The sequence below is a fragment of the Falco cherrug genome, chromosome 6 (genome assembly GCF_023634085.1).
Source record: "Falco cherrug isolate bFalChe1 chromosome 6, bFalChe1.pri, whole genome shotgun sequence".
In the NCBI taxonomy this organism is placed as follows: Eukaryota; Metazoa; Chordata; class Aves; order Falconiformes; family Falconidae; genus Falco; species Falco cherrug.
In genome coordinates, this window is record NC_073702.1 from 6,147,717 (window position 1) to 6,164,284 (window position 16,568).

Consider the following 16,568-nt stretch of genomic DNA (forward strand, 5'->3'; position numbering starts at 1 on the left):
GGGCAGCTGCCGCCACCGCGGGGCCGGGGCCCGGGCCCTGCCCGCCTGGGAGCGGAGGGGGAGCGGGGGGGGGGCGGGGGGGGGGGGGGGAAAGGGGACGCTCCCGGTGCCCAGCCCCCCCCCCCCCCCGCCCGCCCGCCCGCCCGCCCCCCCCCCCTCCCCCCCCTCCAGCGGGCCGCGGCCGGGCCCTGCGCGCACCCCGCCAACAGCCCCGCCGGCCGCGCGCCCGCCCGCCCCTCCGCGCGTCCCCGCGCGCGCCGGAAGAGGTAGGCACCGCCCCGCGTGGTGTCCTTGGGGTCCCCGCCCCTCGGCTCACGGGGAGAGGGGCGCGGCCAGCCTCGTTCCCACCCCGCGCCGCGCATATAAAGCTGGCGAGCGCCACCTAACCTGCCTTTTCGCTGCGGAGCGACGGCGGCGGAGGGTGAGCTGCGGGTGGCTGGGGCGTGCGCGGCCTCCCGGGCGGGAAGGGGGGGTGCCCGGGCTTCTGCTCTGCGCTGGGAGGCTCGGGCGCCGCGCTGCTGCGTGCGGCGCTTGAGGCTGGAGCTGGCGGGCGCGGCCGGGCGCACGGTGCCCCGCGGCGGTGCGGAGGGTCGAGCTGCGTGTCCCCGCACGCCCGCGGGGAGGGAGGCGGGAGCGCGGCGGGTCGCTGCCGGAGGCGGTGTCCCGTGGGGCTGGGAGTGGGCGGGCGGCGGGTACCGTGTTGTCCCGCAGCGGGCGGCGCCCGGCGGGCCGCTGTGCGGCCTGCGCCATTTTGCTCGCCGGCGGGTCCGTGTCGGGGCTGGCGGGGGAGTGCTGTCGGCCGGCAGCGGGGCTGGGGCGGCCCCCGGCCGGGGCTGTGCGGCCTTTCGCTTCGCTTAGCTGTCGCTTGAATCGGTACCTACAAAGGTGGGTAATGCTGAGGCGGGAAACGGACGGGCGCCCGCAGCCCGCCTTTCGGAGCGCTCGGCCGTCGGCATCGCGGAGGTGGCCTACGGCAGGCGACTTCAAAGATCATAGTCGCTGTGTAAAATCCACATATCGTGCCAAGAAAAAAACACAATCATTGCATGCTTTTTTAATGTGAATCATGAGATTACTTTAGCGCTTTAATTACTGTTCTTCCTTTTTTATGTATTTTTTTACTAGGCAATGAAACAGCAGAATAAAGGGAGGTTTAATTTTAAAAAAGTGAACGCATCTCCCCCAAACTTGTTGTGGCCTTAAGATGCCTTTTTCCCCCTTTGCGACACTGCTGTCATTGAGCTACTTTTGGAAGAATGGGCCATACAGTAAAAAAATATAGCTAGGAGCCTGGGCCCTTATCTGCAACCAAAGATTAAGAAATGATCGCATTCGTGTAGGAAGCTGCCAGGTGCATTCATTCCGTGTTGTGTTAGCTTGTCTAATGATAGCCTCAGTCACATGTTAGATTACAGAAAAATAAAATTATTGAATTTTCACAAGCCATTAGTAACCCGTGGTTACTGGATGTAATAAGCAAGCTTAACTCGAGATTTTTCCATAGCTTGAATTGTTTTTGTGATCTGAAGCAAAATGTAATTACCTTTAATAGATTGCTACATTTATTTGATCTGCATAGTGCAACGTGGGGAACATTATTGGAACTTGTGTATTTGAAGTATTATATATGACAAAACAAATTTTTATGTTTCTTTGGCTGGTTGAGTTGGTAGATTTAAATGCTGTGTGATTAAAACTGAATCCTCTAAACCAGTTGAAACTAGTGCTCATAATTAAAGGACTGAAACCTTGGGATGATGAATTTTCATTAAAAATGGTTTGGACTGAAGTTTAATAGTGGGTACATGCAGTTATTTCTGCAGTGCTTTCAACAGGGGATTTCAAGTGGATATAACTCACAACTACATTGTTAAAACTGGCTGCATTTTTTGCTGCAGGCCTCCTGCAAACTTAAGACGTGCATTTAACACACTACTGCTTCTGAGACTTGAGACATTGTTCATGATTGTTGTCATGTGTGTGACTTAGTGGCCTGCTCATAAGAATCTGCTGGTTCAAGAGTTAAGGTTGTTTACTTTTTTTTAGGTATGAAGGAGAGAAAGTTTTCAGTGGTGTCCAATACATTGTACAGAAGCATTAAGGTAATGGCTCTGGAAGTTTTAATTTTGTTGCTCTAGAAGTAATACCACCTTTCTACTGTTGGTAAAGATCATAAATGTTTAATTTCTTACTTGATTTCCGTATTTTTGTCAGAAGTGTGGGATGAGTTAAGTGCCAGAGGGTTATCTTTGTACAGCTGCTGAGTAGGACAAAAAGGAGGAACGGTTACAGTATGTTGCATTTTCATAGTCTCCATCAAACTTACGAGTAATTACTTGATGATTATTTTTTTTGTGCTCTTTACCGAGTTAAGGTCAGCCCTTAGGTCAGTTGTTCTTACTTTCTTTTGCTGTGACATTTGAATAAGCATGAAGACCCACATAATGAATCGCTTGGTTAACTTGTGCTTAAATTATACTGACTTTGGAGATGGTGTGAGTTAGTTGTGATATGTAAGGGCTAAAAGAACAAGAGATTGGTGGACTTTGGTGAGTTGGCAGGGGTTCACTAGCCTTTGTATGATGTGCTAACATCTGTAGAACGCAGGGAAATACTTAGTTGCTACCTATTTGTGGTCTGGGGGTTTAGCTAAGGGAATGTAGAACTGTCAAGGTATGTCATAAATAACATTGGGCAACAGTAAACAAGCACTGCAAAGGAAGATACAAGTTTTCTTTAGAGAACAGGATGGTGTGTTTCAGAACAATAGGATAAGAAGTTCTTAAGTCAGCAGAAATGAACTGCATGTGCAGGAGACCCTGTGTTGAAAGGGTGTTGAAAAGAGCTGACGAAGGCTCTGAGCCTTCATCTGAAGACCCTCAGAGAAGACCCTCCAGGTGGCAGCTCATGTGCACAAGGAGGCAGAAAAATACGTAAAACATTTGGGGGGGAAATAGTTTGAGTATGTCTTGGTTTTCCAGGAAATGCTATGTATATGTATTGGATTGTAGCATAAAACCAGTGAGAACTGGAGCTGTGGTGTGCACACTAGGAGGAGCGATCCCCTATGCACCTGGCACCACAAATAAAGAACACCTGCTTAATAATGGCTCTGTCATTACAGAGTTTTATCTCTGAATCCTGGCCCAGCCGCACCTAGCCTCCTGCCTCAGCAAGGAGTGCTGGAAGGCAAGGGGACTCGGAAAACTCAGGGCTTTTTGTATCAGTTTGGCACCCCAGATGGGATACTCTGTGCTTGGCTGTGGGACCCATTGAGAATGGGATGCCCTGGGTACCCCCACGATTTCCTGGTGTGACTCCTCACCTCAACTGGATCACTGCAGGAGTGAATGACAGACCATTTGGTGGAAGGTATTCTTTGTACTGGTGTTAGGAATTTGTATATTTGTGTGGGACTCCCAATTTGGTTCTGAAGTGTTGGGGATGTCCATGCTGTTTGATAATTGGTTCTCAGAAATTTTTGGTGTGTGGTAGATCTCCTTAAGGCAATTCTTAAACTATTTTTATACCAGTGTAATTATTCTGTGTTTATGATTTTGTATGGGTACTAGCCCTAATTGCATGTCTGTTTTTTATTAACAGTGGGATTAGTCTGTCTTTACTACAGGAGAGACTGCACTGGGAACAAATGAGAATAGAAGCGTGTGGTGATACCTTGTGGAATAATCGCTGTTGTGATGTTGGTTGTTTAAATAAGGGGCTCGTGTTGTATTTGAATTGAGCTAGCTCTGGAATGTAAGGATGGAGCGAGATGTGGTGAAACTGCAAAGCGAGTGTGGAGTTCTGATCCACAGTTCTGTCGTCCTGCTGTTGCCTATCGTGGTGGAGGCAAATGAAGTAATTTCAGAAAATTGTGAAGAACAGATGAATGCCTGGTTTAGGCAAACTGTTGAGAATATGCTTATTGGAAGGAACAGCAAGTGTCTCTGTCCAGATTGTGGTCACTGTAAGCCTGTATTAATTGTAGCATGTACTCAACGTTTTCTGTCGGGAACGTGGGTGATTCACAGAAGGTGGCCAGTGGACTGGGATTGAACAGGAATAATTTTTCATGATTCTGCAAGACAGGGGTGTTGCAGTGTGAGTGTGCTCATACCTGGCATTGGGATAAATCGTGGAAAAGAACTAGTTGGTGTAAGCTTGGGGAACTAAGGACAAATAGGTAGATGGGAACTGGAAATCATTGTGGTCATCTGTATAGGAACTATTTGAACAATGGGGAATCAACCCTGTGGTGGCATCCTTAAGCCCCCTTGGGTGTATCTTGAGGCATTGGAAGGGAATAGATGGGTACCACCTGAAAAGCAGATCTTAAGTACTGTAATGGTAGCCACTGTATAAACTCGATGGCTGAGAGAAGAGGCCACTTAATGGAGCTGTAGAATATAATACTTTGTTACAATTAATGTTCTTTTTAAGAAGAGAAGGCAAATGGGATGAAGTAATGTATGCTAACATGTTCTTTACCTTATGAAACCACCCAGAATGGCAGAGAAATTGCAGATTTAATCTAGCCCCACAGGACCCCCTGATTTCAGCTTTGGAAAAACAGAAGGCAAAGGAAATTAAAGAAATTAAACGACTTGGTGTTGCTCAGCTTGCAGCATTGGACAAAGGTCTATTAGGAATGTAGAGAGGAGGATGAAGGGAGGCTTGAGGACCTTGTAGTCTCCTTTTCAGAAGACGAGCATGAAGATTCAGATGAGGAGAGTGATGGGGGATCTAGGGATATTCAAGGAAGAGGTGACAATTCTTCCCCAATCACAAGCCGTATCTGTAGTAAAGCAGACCAACTCTTCAGGCTCCTCTTTGTGAGGCTATGGGTCCCATGGGAACTGCCCTGATCAAAGTCCCATTTACTACCTCTTAGCTAGATTCACGGGAAGAGGTAGTAAAAGGATAACTGGGATGACCCACAGGCTGTAGTTAAAAAATACGATTTGATAATCAGAAAGTTAGACCCAGACTGGGGGGACTTGGATGTAATGTTAAGTGTGCTGACAGAAACGCAGACAATTGGCCATCCAGGTAGCACAGGCCCAGGTGCAGTCCCTTGTCAATGCGGACACCCTGAAAGGTGGGGTGGATGTGCATTTTTCCCTTGGTCAGGCCAAATTGGGACCCAACCTCAGTGCAGAGTATAAGCTACTGAAGAGATACCAGGGATTGGTATGATATGGATTGGATAATGTGGTTCCTAAATCAGTAAATTATGTACCCCTCTATGAGGTAAAACAAAAGCTGAAAGAAACACCCAGTGAAGTCTTGAACTGACTTAGGACAGCAATGAGAAAATATGCCACTATGGATCCTTCATCTGATGAGGGGAAATGGCAGTTAGTGTCACTATTTTTGGGACAGCCTACCCCTGATACCTGAAAGAAACTTCAGAAAATGAAAGAACCAGATGTCAGGAATTTAGATTGCTTGAGGGAGCCTGGAGGGTATTTTGGAACTGGGATGAGGTAGAACATAAAAAGACAGGGGCTACTATAGCTGCAGTAATGCAGCAAGGGAACAACCCACCTGTGAAAAGAAACAATCAGCAAAATTTGTCCAGAGATGCGCTTAGGAACAATGTGCCTACTGTAAGGAACTGGGCCATTGGAAAAGAGACTGTCTGAAATTGGCTAAGTAGGGAATTTAAGGCTCATAGCTGAAGTTGGTACTGGATAATGGGAACCTGAGGAATCTACCCTAGTGGATCCACTGGTTAAAATAAAGCTGGGGCATAGAACAAGGAAGTGGAGTTTTTAGCTCATGCTAGTGCTTCATATTCTGTGTTGAATCAAATGTTAGAACCCGAGGGAAATAATGCTGTCAACATTGTGGGAGCAACTGGTCAGGTTGAAAAGGCTCATTTTCTAAAACCATTACAATATAAATTTGGAAAGCAAGTGGGAGTACATGAATTGTATTTGCCTAACTCCCAAAAATCAGTATTGGGCTGACATTTGTTGGGGCAGTTAGATGCTGAAATGAAGTTTTCATAATGGGCAAATAATATTTAAAGTAAAAGAAGAAAGATTGTCCAAAATCATGAGCTGAGTGTTAATAACTAATGTAAAACAAATAGAAGTCCACACTCAAATGATGGATCATGTATTTCTAGGAGTTGAGCCTTTGGGGTACCAGGAAGGTCCAAACAAGCAAAACCCATTGAGGTGAGGTTTAAACCTGGTGCAACTGCAGTGTGTGTAAAAAAAAAAAAAAAATACCCCTTGAAATTGGAAGATAGATGAGGAGTAAGAGAAATCTTAATTGGTATGTACCAGTCCTGCCCATCAAGAAACCCAATGGGAAAGAGTATAGACTGGTGCAGGATTGGAGAACAATAAATCAAATTGAGGAAGTTTGACACCCAGTGGTGGCAAATACTCTATTGACAATGGTAAAAATGATTTCGGTGTTTGATCTCAAAGATGCCTCCTTCTGCCTCCTGTCAGCCGAGAGCAGTCAAAAGCTGTTTGCTTTCAAATAGGAAAACCTGAGTTTGGGAAGAAAGACCCAGTTAACCTGGACAGTGTTACCCCAAGGCTTTAAAAATAACTATTTCTGGAAATCAATTAGCCAAAGAATTAGAAGAATGGAGTCCTCCCTCTGAAAACAGAACTTTATTACAATATGTGGATCATATCTTAATTGATACCCCTACTAAAGAAGATTGTTGCCAATGGACAGTAAGCCTACTTAATTTCCTGGGATTAAGCAGATACAGAGTATCCCAGCAAAAGGCCCAAATAATGCAGACTTGCCTCACTTATCTGGGATATGAGGTATCTGAAGGACAATGACAATTGGGAACAGAACAGAAAGAAGCTATTTGTCAAACAAGCCCACCACAGTAAAGCAGCTACAAACGTTTTTGGATATGCCTGGGTGGTGCCCTTTGTGAATATGTAATTATGGACTGTTGGTTAAGCCATTATATCAGATATTAAAAGGAAACACAACGGGTAGAATGAACTAAAGAATCCAGAAAACCTTTTCAGCAATTGGGGCAGGAGTTAGAGGGCCTTTGTGTTGGGCCTCCCAGATGTAAACAAGCTGTTTCTTTTGTTCTATGAAAAGCAAGGAGTAACTCTGGGAGTTCTGACCCAGGGGATGGGACCATACAAATGGGCAGTTGCATACTTCTCCAAACAGTTGGATGAAGTAGTTAAAGGATGGCCGGGCTGCCTGAGGGCAGTAGCAGTGGTAATCCTCAACGTACAGGAAGCCCAAAAGTTTACATCGGGGCAAAGAATGACTGTATTCGTGTCCCATGCAGTAACAGCTGTTTTAAAACAAAAGGGTAACCATTGGCTATTTTTTTGAAATACTGAGCCATTCTGGTAGAGCTTGATGATGTCACCATAATAACCACTAACCTTGTCAATTCAGCTTCTTTCCTCACTGGCGATGTGGCTGGACCCCGTAGAGCATGACTGTCTACAGACAATAGATGAGGTATATTCCAGTGGCCCGGATCTAAAGGATCAACGTATCAAGGATGCTGAGGACTGATGGAAGCAGTTATATGCAGCAGGGACAACAAAAAGCCAGATACGCACTAACTACCTACCAGAAGGTAATTGAAGCTTGCCCATTACCTGCTGGAACATCAGCCCAGAAGGCAGAACTGATAGCATTAATAAGGGCCTTAACACTGACCAAGGGTAAAAGGATTAACGTATGGACAGACTTGAAGTATGTCTTCAGAATAGTGCATGCTCATGGAGCTATCTGGAAGGAACAAGGGCTCTTATTGGTCCAAAGGAAAAGAATAAAATATACTGCTAAAGTTACTGGAAGAGTGAATGGACCAGAGGAGGTGGCTATCATCCACTGTAGGAGCCATCAAAAGGGCAGCACTGTTCAGGAAATGGGGAGACAACTTTGTGGACCAAATGGCGAAATGGGCAGCAGAACAGGTGGTAACAAATGCCAATGATCCATGAAGGTAAGATAAAAAAACTTGTGCGTGAAATAACACCAGACTACTCTAAGGAAAATCACAAAGTGATACAAGACTTAGATGGGAGTAGGAAGGAGGGGTGATTCTGCACTCCTGATGGGAAAGTTATAATCCCCAAGCGGTCAGCTTGGATAATTATTAAGAAAGAGCACAAAGTCAACCCACTGGGGAGTTGTGATTACTTTGTGTTTAACATGTGGTTACCCAGATTTAAAATATCTATAAATATTTGACTGAAAAGCTGGTGTGCTGAAATTTGTACATCGAAGTAAGCCACATCACCAAATGATGTGACTTAACGTTTAAAGAATAATCCGAACACTGCTGTAAAGGTCTGGCTGGGAAATACAGTAAAGGGAAATTTGCCAGGTCAGCACTGGCAGATGGACTTTTCAGAATTCCCAGGGAAAAGGGGGTTATTGTTACTGATTGGTACTCACAGGCACTGTTTCTGAATGGCCTGAGGCCTTCCCATGTAGAACTAAACCAGGCTTGAGAATTTACAAAGAAGCTACTGAATGAGATAATCCTGTGATTTGGGGTCCCAGATGTAATCTCATCAGATAGAGGACTCCACTTCTGTGCCACAGTAGTGCAGCAGGTGAGCAAGGCCTTAGGCATAGATTGGCAGTTACATACTCCCTATCAACCATAGGTAAGGTAGAAAAAATGAATTGTTCAGTTAAGCAACAGCTAGCAAAAATTTGTCAAGAAGCAAACCTCTATTGGTATCAGGCCCTCCCAACTGCTGTGCTCAGGGTTTGAACTAAGCCTTGGGTGAAAGAAGTGTTGAGCCCTTTTGAAATTTTGTATGGAAGACTGTCGCGACGGAGGGAAGACACAGTAACTCAATATGAGTGATCAGCAGACTTCATTTATTGTGCCTTACAGTCACCTTTTATGCCTTGTTATAATTAGCTCATACAATTACAAAAGTTAAGCTCATTATTGGTTAGTTGCCTAAATACCAAGCCCGCCCCTAGTTTCTCTTCTGTAGTTATCTGTTCCCACCTGTAACATTCTTTTCCCACCGCGATCTTCCTGTTATTGTGTAACAAGAACAGCCAAGGATAGTGTATTTTTGCTTTACTTCAGATAAGCTGAGAGCAATGTGCATTTTTGTCCAGCCAGCTGGACTATGTCTATGTGACCCTTTTCAGCTAGCCAGTTACCCACAGAAGACCTTACCAGTTTTTAATTCTGGGAGATTTAAAACAGTGGAGATGGCATTGTAGGCCAGTATGTCCAGGCCTTGGGAAAATAGTTGCAGAATATAAATAAAACTGGCAAGTGGCTCAGGGTAGGGAGCTTGATTGGCCTATTCATTTGTTTAACTTGGAAATTGGATTTATGTTAAGAACTTTGCAGGAGATCCACTGGAAGAAGAGTGGAAAGGACCATTCCAGATTTTGCTTGTGGATCCACTACTTTTGAGTGAAGAGGGCCCCTGAGCAGAAATGGATATTGAGACTGTCAGAAACTTGTGGTTACGATTGCAGCATTGAGTTTACCAGTGTTCATTGGAGCATGGTATATATTTATAATACAAGAAAATCTGTATTATAAAGAGACTCGAACAGTGGTTAATGGCACTAATCTAAGAGACTGTTGAGTATGTCCAGCTCTTTCCAGGGGTACTATGAGGACTTCTTTCTTTGGTGTTGCAGCAACTCACTGGAACATTGATAATGAAACTTGGCGAGAGTTTTGGAAAAGGCCTGGTGGGGGCTATTAAGAATATGATAACAAGTTATCCAGTAGGCCCCAGATTTGATTTGCAATTGTTGAATAATACCCAGGTGATAATGAGTGTGCATGGAAATCCAGTTCTAACAACTGTCAATGTAGGCTGTCAGTTTGCCGGAACTGTGGGAATTGCTCTTGCCATGATGGGTGGAATGATTATTGGATAAACAAAGTGTAGGTGTAGGATCGTGGAATTTAACTGGGGAGAATGTAACTTACAAATTTTTGTAGTAGAACACAGTTAGAAACATACTTACCTGTGGGCTATGATGGTAAAAGGAACAATAGGATCTATGGGTGGAAACGCATAGGTTTCTTTTCTGGGAGCCAACCTCACTGCCACTGATGGCCCATGTAAGTTACCCCACAGATACTGGTGGTTATGTGGGGATGGATTTGCATGTAAACAATTAACCCTCAGGATGGAAGGGAACATGCACTGTAGGGTATTTAATGCCCCAAACTACCGTTTATAACTGCTGTCATGCTCCTCAAGGGATATAGTGCACTCCATTGAAAAGAACTTAAAAGAGATCTGTCAACCCTTTAGTGGAAAGGGGGTTGGGCCTCCATCGCTTCATGTGTTGGCTCATGCCCACGCTGGGAGTCTGTGAACTCTGAAAGAGCAGTAGTAAACATCTCTGCTACCCTAGAGCAAATAAACAGTCCAACAGTAGATGCAATACGCAACCTGCAGATAGAAGTATTCTTCTATCTAATCAAGCAGTATTACAGAATTGACATGGCTCTTGACACACTATTAGCGAAGGATGGTGGAGTTTGTACAGTAATTCACACTAGCTGCTGTGCATATGTAAATAGAGATGCAGAAGTTGAGACTGATTTGGAAGTAATTTGGAAGAAATGATTATTACACAGTTTCCTTAATGACACCTCTTTTGGGTTCCAGGAAGTTTGGGAAAAGCTTATATTCTGGTTGCAAAATTTAAAATGGCTCAAGCAATTACTTAGTTATCAGACTCCTTTAATGACTGTATAATATGTGTATTAAGCAGCTGTATAAATAATAGCCTGTTGTATTAAATCAGAAGAGGGTTACTAACATAAAATGATGAATTGGTATAAATGAAAGAACTCTTAGTATTTAGAAAAGAGGGAATTGATATGTAAGGGCTAAAAGATCAAGAGATTGGTGGACTTTGGTGAGTTGGCAGGGGTTCACTAGCCTTTGTATGATGTGCTAACATCTGTAGAACGTAGGGAAATTCTTAGTTGCTACCTATTTGTGGTCTGGGGGTTTAGCTAAGGGGATGTAGAACCGTCAAGGTATGTCATAAATAACCTTGGACAACAATAAACAAGCACTGCAAAGGAAGATACAAGTTTTCTTTAGAGAACAGGATGGTGTGTTTCAGAACAGTAGGATAAGAAGTTCTTAAGTCAGCAGAAATGAACTGCATGTGCAGGAGACCCTGTGTTGAAAGTTAATGCTGACGAAGACTCTGAGCCTTCATCTGAAGACCCTCCAGGTGGCAGCTCATGTGCACAAGGAGGCAGAAAAATACGTAAAACATTTGGGGGGGAAATAGTTTGAGTATGTCTTGGTTTTCCAGGAAATGCTATGTATATGTATTGGATTGTAGCATAAAACCAGTGAGAACTGGAGCTGTGGTGTGCACACTAGGAGGAGCGATCCCCTATGCACCTGGCACCACAAATAAAGAACACCTGCTTAATAATGGCTCTGTCATTACAGAGTTTTATCTCTGAATCCTGGCCCAGCCGCACCTAGCCTCCTGCCTCAGCAAGGAGTGCTGGAAGGCAAGGGGACTCGGAAAACTCAGGGTTTTATCAGCTGTCTGTCCTTGGGTGTGAATTGGAGTTAATGTGACTTTACATACATGACCACCCATATTGAATGTAATTATTAATGATCCAGAAAACTATGGACAGGCAGGCATTGTGAATAGATGCATGGCTACTCATATAAGTATTTTTGAAATACGAGCTTGAATGTCTGTCTTCAGGCACCACAACAGTTGCAAAAGGGTCCAAAACCAATTTAGGATAAATACTTTTTTCTAGTGCATACAATACTTCAACTTGTCAGGTGCTGGAGACTGTTCTAGACCACTATTGAATTAATGTATGAAAAAGTGAATGTTTAGTACTTGGTGATTATGTTTCTGACAATAGTGACATGAGAGATGATGCTATACCACAGCTAGAGACATTTTCTGCTTTAAAGATAATTTTTATTTAATTTCAATTTTAGCCCTTCATGGAAGCACCGTCAGAAGTAGAAGAATGCTTAGTACACACAGTTGGATTTTCCTGAAAGCTATGTATGTTTTGAATAATCAGTAGTGATAATTTAATGATAAATGGATTAGCAAAATACGCGTGTGATCAAACTAGTAGATCTGTCAGCTTTAAAACTGAGGTGTCATGGTGTTTCAGGCATGTAGTCTGGCAATGATTACCTCAAGATGGCTTTTAATTATGGTTTTGCACTTTATTGGGAGCTTAGTGTAAGAAAGCATTCGGGTGAAGAAACCAAAGGAGTCGTCTAGAGACTTGTTAACATAAACAGTCAGATGTAGTTCCAATTCTTTACTTAAAATGCGTATTTATTTTTTAAAGGGTATACTTGATATTCTTACCTTTTGGCAATGCTAAGAAATAACTTCAGGATCTGTATTCAATTTAATGTGACTTAAATGCTTACAGCCAGTGGTTGGGAGGAAGGGGGATTCACAAGAGTAAAACTTGGTTATACCTAATAGTTTGTCCTATGTCATGCATGAACGTGTTGTAACTGATTCTTTTACTCAAATTTCTAGAATGGCATGAACAATTTCTAATGTCAGGCTTCCTGATGAAAGATTTCCTGGCAACTGTAGTACAACAGATACAGGTAATAACTTATTAAGCAGCTGAAATTAATTGTAATGTATTCCCTTTTCAGGGCATCTGCATGTGAAATACATAAAGTTTGTTTAGTAGCATACATGAACGTATGAATTGTGTTACAGTTCCCAGTCACTGATATTTAAGTGGTGAATCATGATGAAACTGCCAAACCTGATATGTTGATGAGAAACTTCATACGGATCTGGCTACTGAGATGAAACCACTTAAATAATTCTTTCAATAGTCACTTAACTTTTCGGTCATTATTCCAGTTGATGTTAACTTTGCTGTCGCCGTGTACAAGCTAGGATGCCAGCAGGCTCCAGCTTGTGAATAAGGATGTTGGTGCATTATTCAAACTCACATCAGGTCCATGTTGACATGGATACATGCTGTTGCAAAAGCTGGCATCTTTACAGAGCAGAGAAGGAAGTGTTAAAGCCCTATAATTTGAGGCATCCTGCCTTACAGTGGGGAAATAACAAATGTTAGCCAGGTATTAAAAGTGCCCTAGTAAGTAAGTGAAAATGCTGTGTAGCAATGCTACCTATACAATGCTGTATTGTTCAGACGGGCAATATTACAAGTAGGAAGTGGTATGATTTACATGGCTGATCTAGGGAAAAGTTGAAAGTAGCAAACCTTGTTAGTGTAACTAACCAGTATATTTTATGTCTTTGCAGAGATGCTTGAATGCTGCTGCTCAGTTGAAGGTATGAATTCCAATAAATGTTATGGTTGATTTAAAAGCTTGATGTGGGAGTAATGCTTAAAACCATTGTTATGTCTGAACAGTGAAGAACCTATCCCAAACCTGATGGATAGATTTGATTTCTAAGGTTATACTACTCAACACCAGACCAAGTGAAGTGTCTGATAGGCTTCATAGTCTGTGCATACCTTTAAACTCAGCAAAACTGGTTTGAATAACTAGTGGTAATTTTTAAATGACTGCTTAGGAAAATGCATTATTGTCCACCCCACTTATAAGCAGGAGGTGACATGTAAACTGTTGTATTACAGATTGCATACTTGAAGTGGAGTGGGATTTGTGTATATCCGCATTATGGAAAACAAGGTGAAACATTTAATGATCCATCTTGGCCTTTTTTGGAACTTTCTGTTCTAGTTCAGAGGTAGCTTAAAGTTTCCTGTTGCTTGCAGGAGAGTTGTACATAGAAGAATGTGGTCTGGATACACTTTTTTTATTTAATACTTGCTTGTTGGTGGATTTCAGCTTCTGGAGTTTCTAAAATTTTGATAGAAGCTGAGAACCAGGTATTAGTTTTCAGAAATTGAACTCTTTGATTCTGATATGAGAGGGGGAATTATATGTGACTGGTTAGTTGCCTGTCATAGTTGATAGCAAAGTTGAGCAATAGGTGGGTAAAAGAGGCAAAATAAATCTTACTGTGGCATGACTACACCTCCTGAGTTTCACAGAACTTGTTGGGTAGTGATAACTAATTCAACACGTTTAATATTTCAGTTTGGTCTGTATGAGAGTAAACAAATGGCAAGTTGTCTTTTGAGTAATGGAATAAAATTTTTCTGAACTAATAAACATCTCTCTTTGAATAGGAAAATGGTCAAAAGTGCAGGAACAAATGCTTTTAACTTATTCAGGTATGTAATTGAAAAGCTTCTAAACATTTTTCTCATTTTAAGTCTTAAATTAAATTTGTGCTTACAGTTTAGGCAATTTTTTGTATTATGACAGTGGTTGATAGACTTCACAGATTCATATGGTATGGTAAGTTGGTATAGTTAATTCTGTACATAGCTGGAATTTAAGAACACTTGTTCCTAAGGTACAATGTGTGCTGATAGCTGTGCCTAACCTTGGTTAGCTTTCAAACCTACATGCAAAAACAAGTATACTTTATTACTGAAATATGTGAAAGGACTAGAGAATGTTTAATTTTTGTATAGAAATCAAACTGTAGAAAAACAGTGCACTTGCTATTAAAATTGTTTTCTGTAGTGCTTTTGTCTCATCTGTGATGATCATATCCCGAACCTGAATTCCTTGCTGAAAAACCTGATACGGATCCGGAATCTGAGATGAGATCAAAAGACTTTATTAATACTTTTCAGAAAGTTTAAATAATGATGTCTGTGGGGTATTAGGTTTCTTAGAGAAATGGTAACACCTTATTGTAAACCAAGTGTTGTGTGCTTCCTCACAAATAGAAATTTCTCCCTGGAATGAACCATTTTACTTAGACCTTGTTCTCTTTTTTTTTTTCCAGTGATAAGTTGGAACACTTTGTCAGTGCTTCCTGACAAATGTGGATGATCTGTAACTGGAAGGAAGCATAACACCTGAAGTGTTACTGTGGCTTGGAGTGGGATGCCATGCTTTCAAAAGCCTGCTGAAACAGCTGCTATGATTTTGTTTAGTGGATAGTGTTCTCAGAAACTGTATGTGAACGAAAATCATTGTTTCTGCATATTTAAGAGTGTTTTTTCCCAAAACGGTGACCTGCCCTCTGCAGGAAGGATAGCAGTGATATTGGGGAAATGAGTGTTGAGCTTTGATACATGGAAGACCCCCTGAGAGTATTGGCCCTTCTGAAATATTAGGGTATACAGACTTGCTGAGAATTGAAGATCTTTAATAAAACAGTGGAACTCACAGAGAGGCCCAGTAAAGAATGGGAGAAAGCAAAATGGGTACCCACTCAAACCAATGAGTCTGCTTTTTGAGGGTGGTATAATCCAGGAGATAGGAGGCAGTAAGTGAGGTGATGGTGGTACAGAAGCATTAACAGAAAAGGCAAGGTCTAAAGCTTGCATTGCCATCTGCATCAAGTGAGGGAGAGGGGAATTGGGGCTTTATGGACTGCCACTTTAGCCTGAAAAGGCCAGTAGCACAACAGCGCAACTGCCCATTGAGGAATACAGTGGCAATGGTACCTGCTTGCTGTGGGGGAAATTGCTCAGTAGTGGGAGAAGGGAGTACATACAAATTGGAACTTGTACTTTGAGGAGTCACTTGAAAACTAATGGTCCTATATCACAGTAACAGCCTATTTGCTATATTCGGCAAACTGGCAGTCTTCCACAAAGGAATGAGGGGATCATAAATTGGTCAGCAAGTAAAACTGAGTTTTAAAGACGGATTACTATGTACGTAAAGATGCAATCTGCCTTAAAGCATGACTCTCAAAACTAATTGTGAGGAATGATTTTTAAAGGAAGAAATATGAGAATGGCGTGATACCTAAAAATTGATGGAGCTAGAGTTAACTGAGTTACTTCAAAATGCACCAAAATACAGAAAAATTACCCTACAGTCTACAGCCAAAAATGACAGCATTGGATGCCAGCAGCTCCTCTTTAGAGAGCTGGAGGAATTCCTGTAGCTAATGGGATGTGCCTGTTTCTAAATGACGGATTCAATGAAAAGCCCCATTTTCTGTCTAAGCAGTATTGTGAAGTGCAGAACACTGCCAGTAGCAGCACCTTAAAGCATTGGGAGTCTCAAAAATAAGTATCATCTGACTACAAAAATGTACACTTCAGGATCTGACTGAACCCTGAGTGCATTGGCTCAGTGAACATCTCCTGCGCCTTGGCTGAAGGCTGCTCCTTTTCAGCAAGTGTGTAAATCGGCCTATTGAATGTATCAGAATCTGCAGGAATTTACTACAGAACAGCTTTTCCTTTGCTTCAACAGGATTTATTATGTTAACAAATATTGCTGAAAACGGTAGGTATTTTCATGTGCCATGTTTTTTTGTATGTGCTCTTTCTTGAATAAAGATGAGTATGTGGAAAACCTAGCTGTTGCACATCAGGTCTGTAGTCACACAGTGATGTTCCTTGACAGCTTGTGCTTTGCAAGGGCTACAAAGGCAGCGTGGCCGTGTTGCACTAGCTGGTACAGCACGTACTGGATACATGATACATTGTCCAGGAGTCACTCAAGGACAACAAACTATTAGTGATCAGGCACCTCAGAAGT

General features: G+C 42.6%; 1 long non-coding RNA gene and 2 other non-coding genes across 21 annotated transcripts; all 3 read left to right on the forward strand.

Annotated features, from left to right (window-relative positions):
- The first annotated feature begins 327 nt into the window (after positions 1-327).
- On the forward strand, positions 328-16,386 carry LOC129736329 (uncharacterized). Of its 19 annotated transcripts, none has more exons than XR_008732779.1 (11): positions 364-421; positions 2,047-2,102; positions 6,134-6,185; positions 7,405-7,963; positions 9,347-9,508; positions 11,961-12,030; positions 12,529-12,602; positions 13,282-13,311; positions 13,622-13,676; positions 14,180-14,224; positions 14,851-16,386. It is a non-coding gene; the product is annotated as an uncharacterized LOC129736329 (long non-coding RNA). The 19 variants fall into 19 exon arrangements; XR_008732781.1 differs by lacking the exon at positions 364-421 and adding an exon at positions 765-885; XR_008732774.1 differs by lacking the exon at positions 6,134-6,185 and having other exon boundaries at positions 328-421; positions 9,337-9,508.
- Positions 12,748-12,814, forward strand: LOC114014419 (small nucleolar RNA SNORD50). Its single transcript, XR_003557893.1, has one exon. It is a non-coding gene; the product is annotated as a small nucleolar RNA SNORD50 (small nucleolar RNA).
- Positions 14,594-14,664, forward strand: LOC114014418 (small nucleolar RNA SNORD50). The gene has a single exon (XR_003557892.1). It is a non-coding gene; the product is annotated as a small nucleolar RNA SNORD50 (small nucleolar RNA).
- Positions 16,387-16,568: the final 182 nt, after the last annotated feature.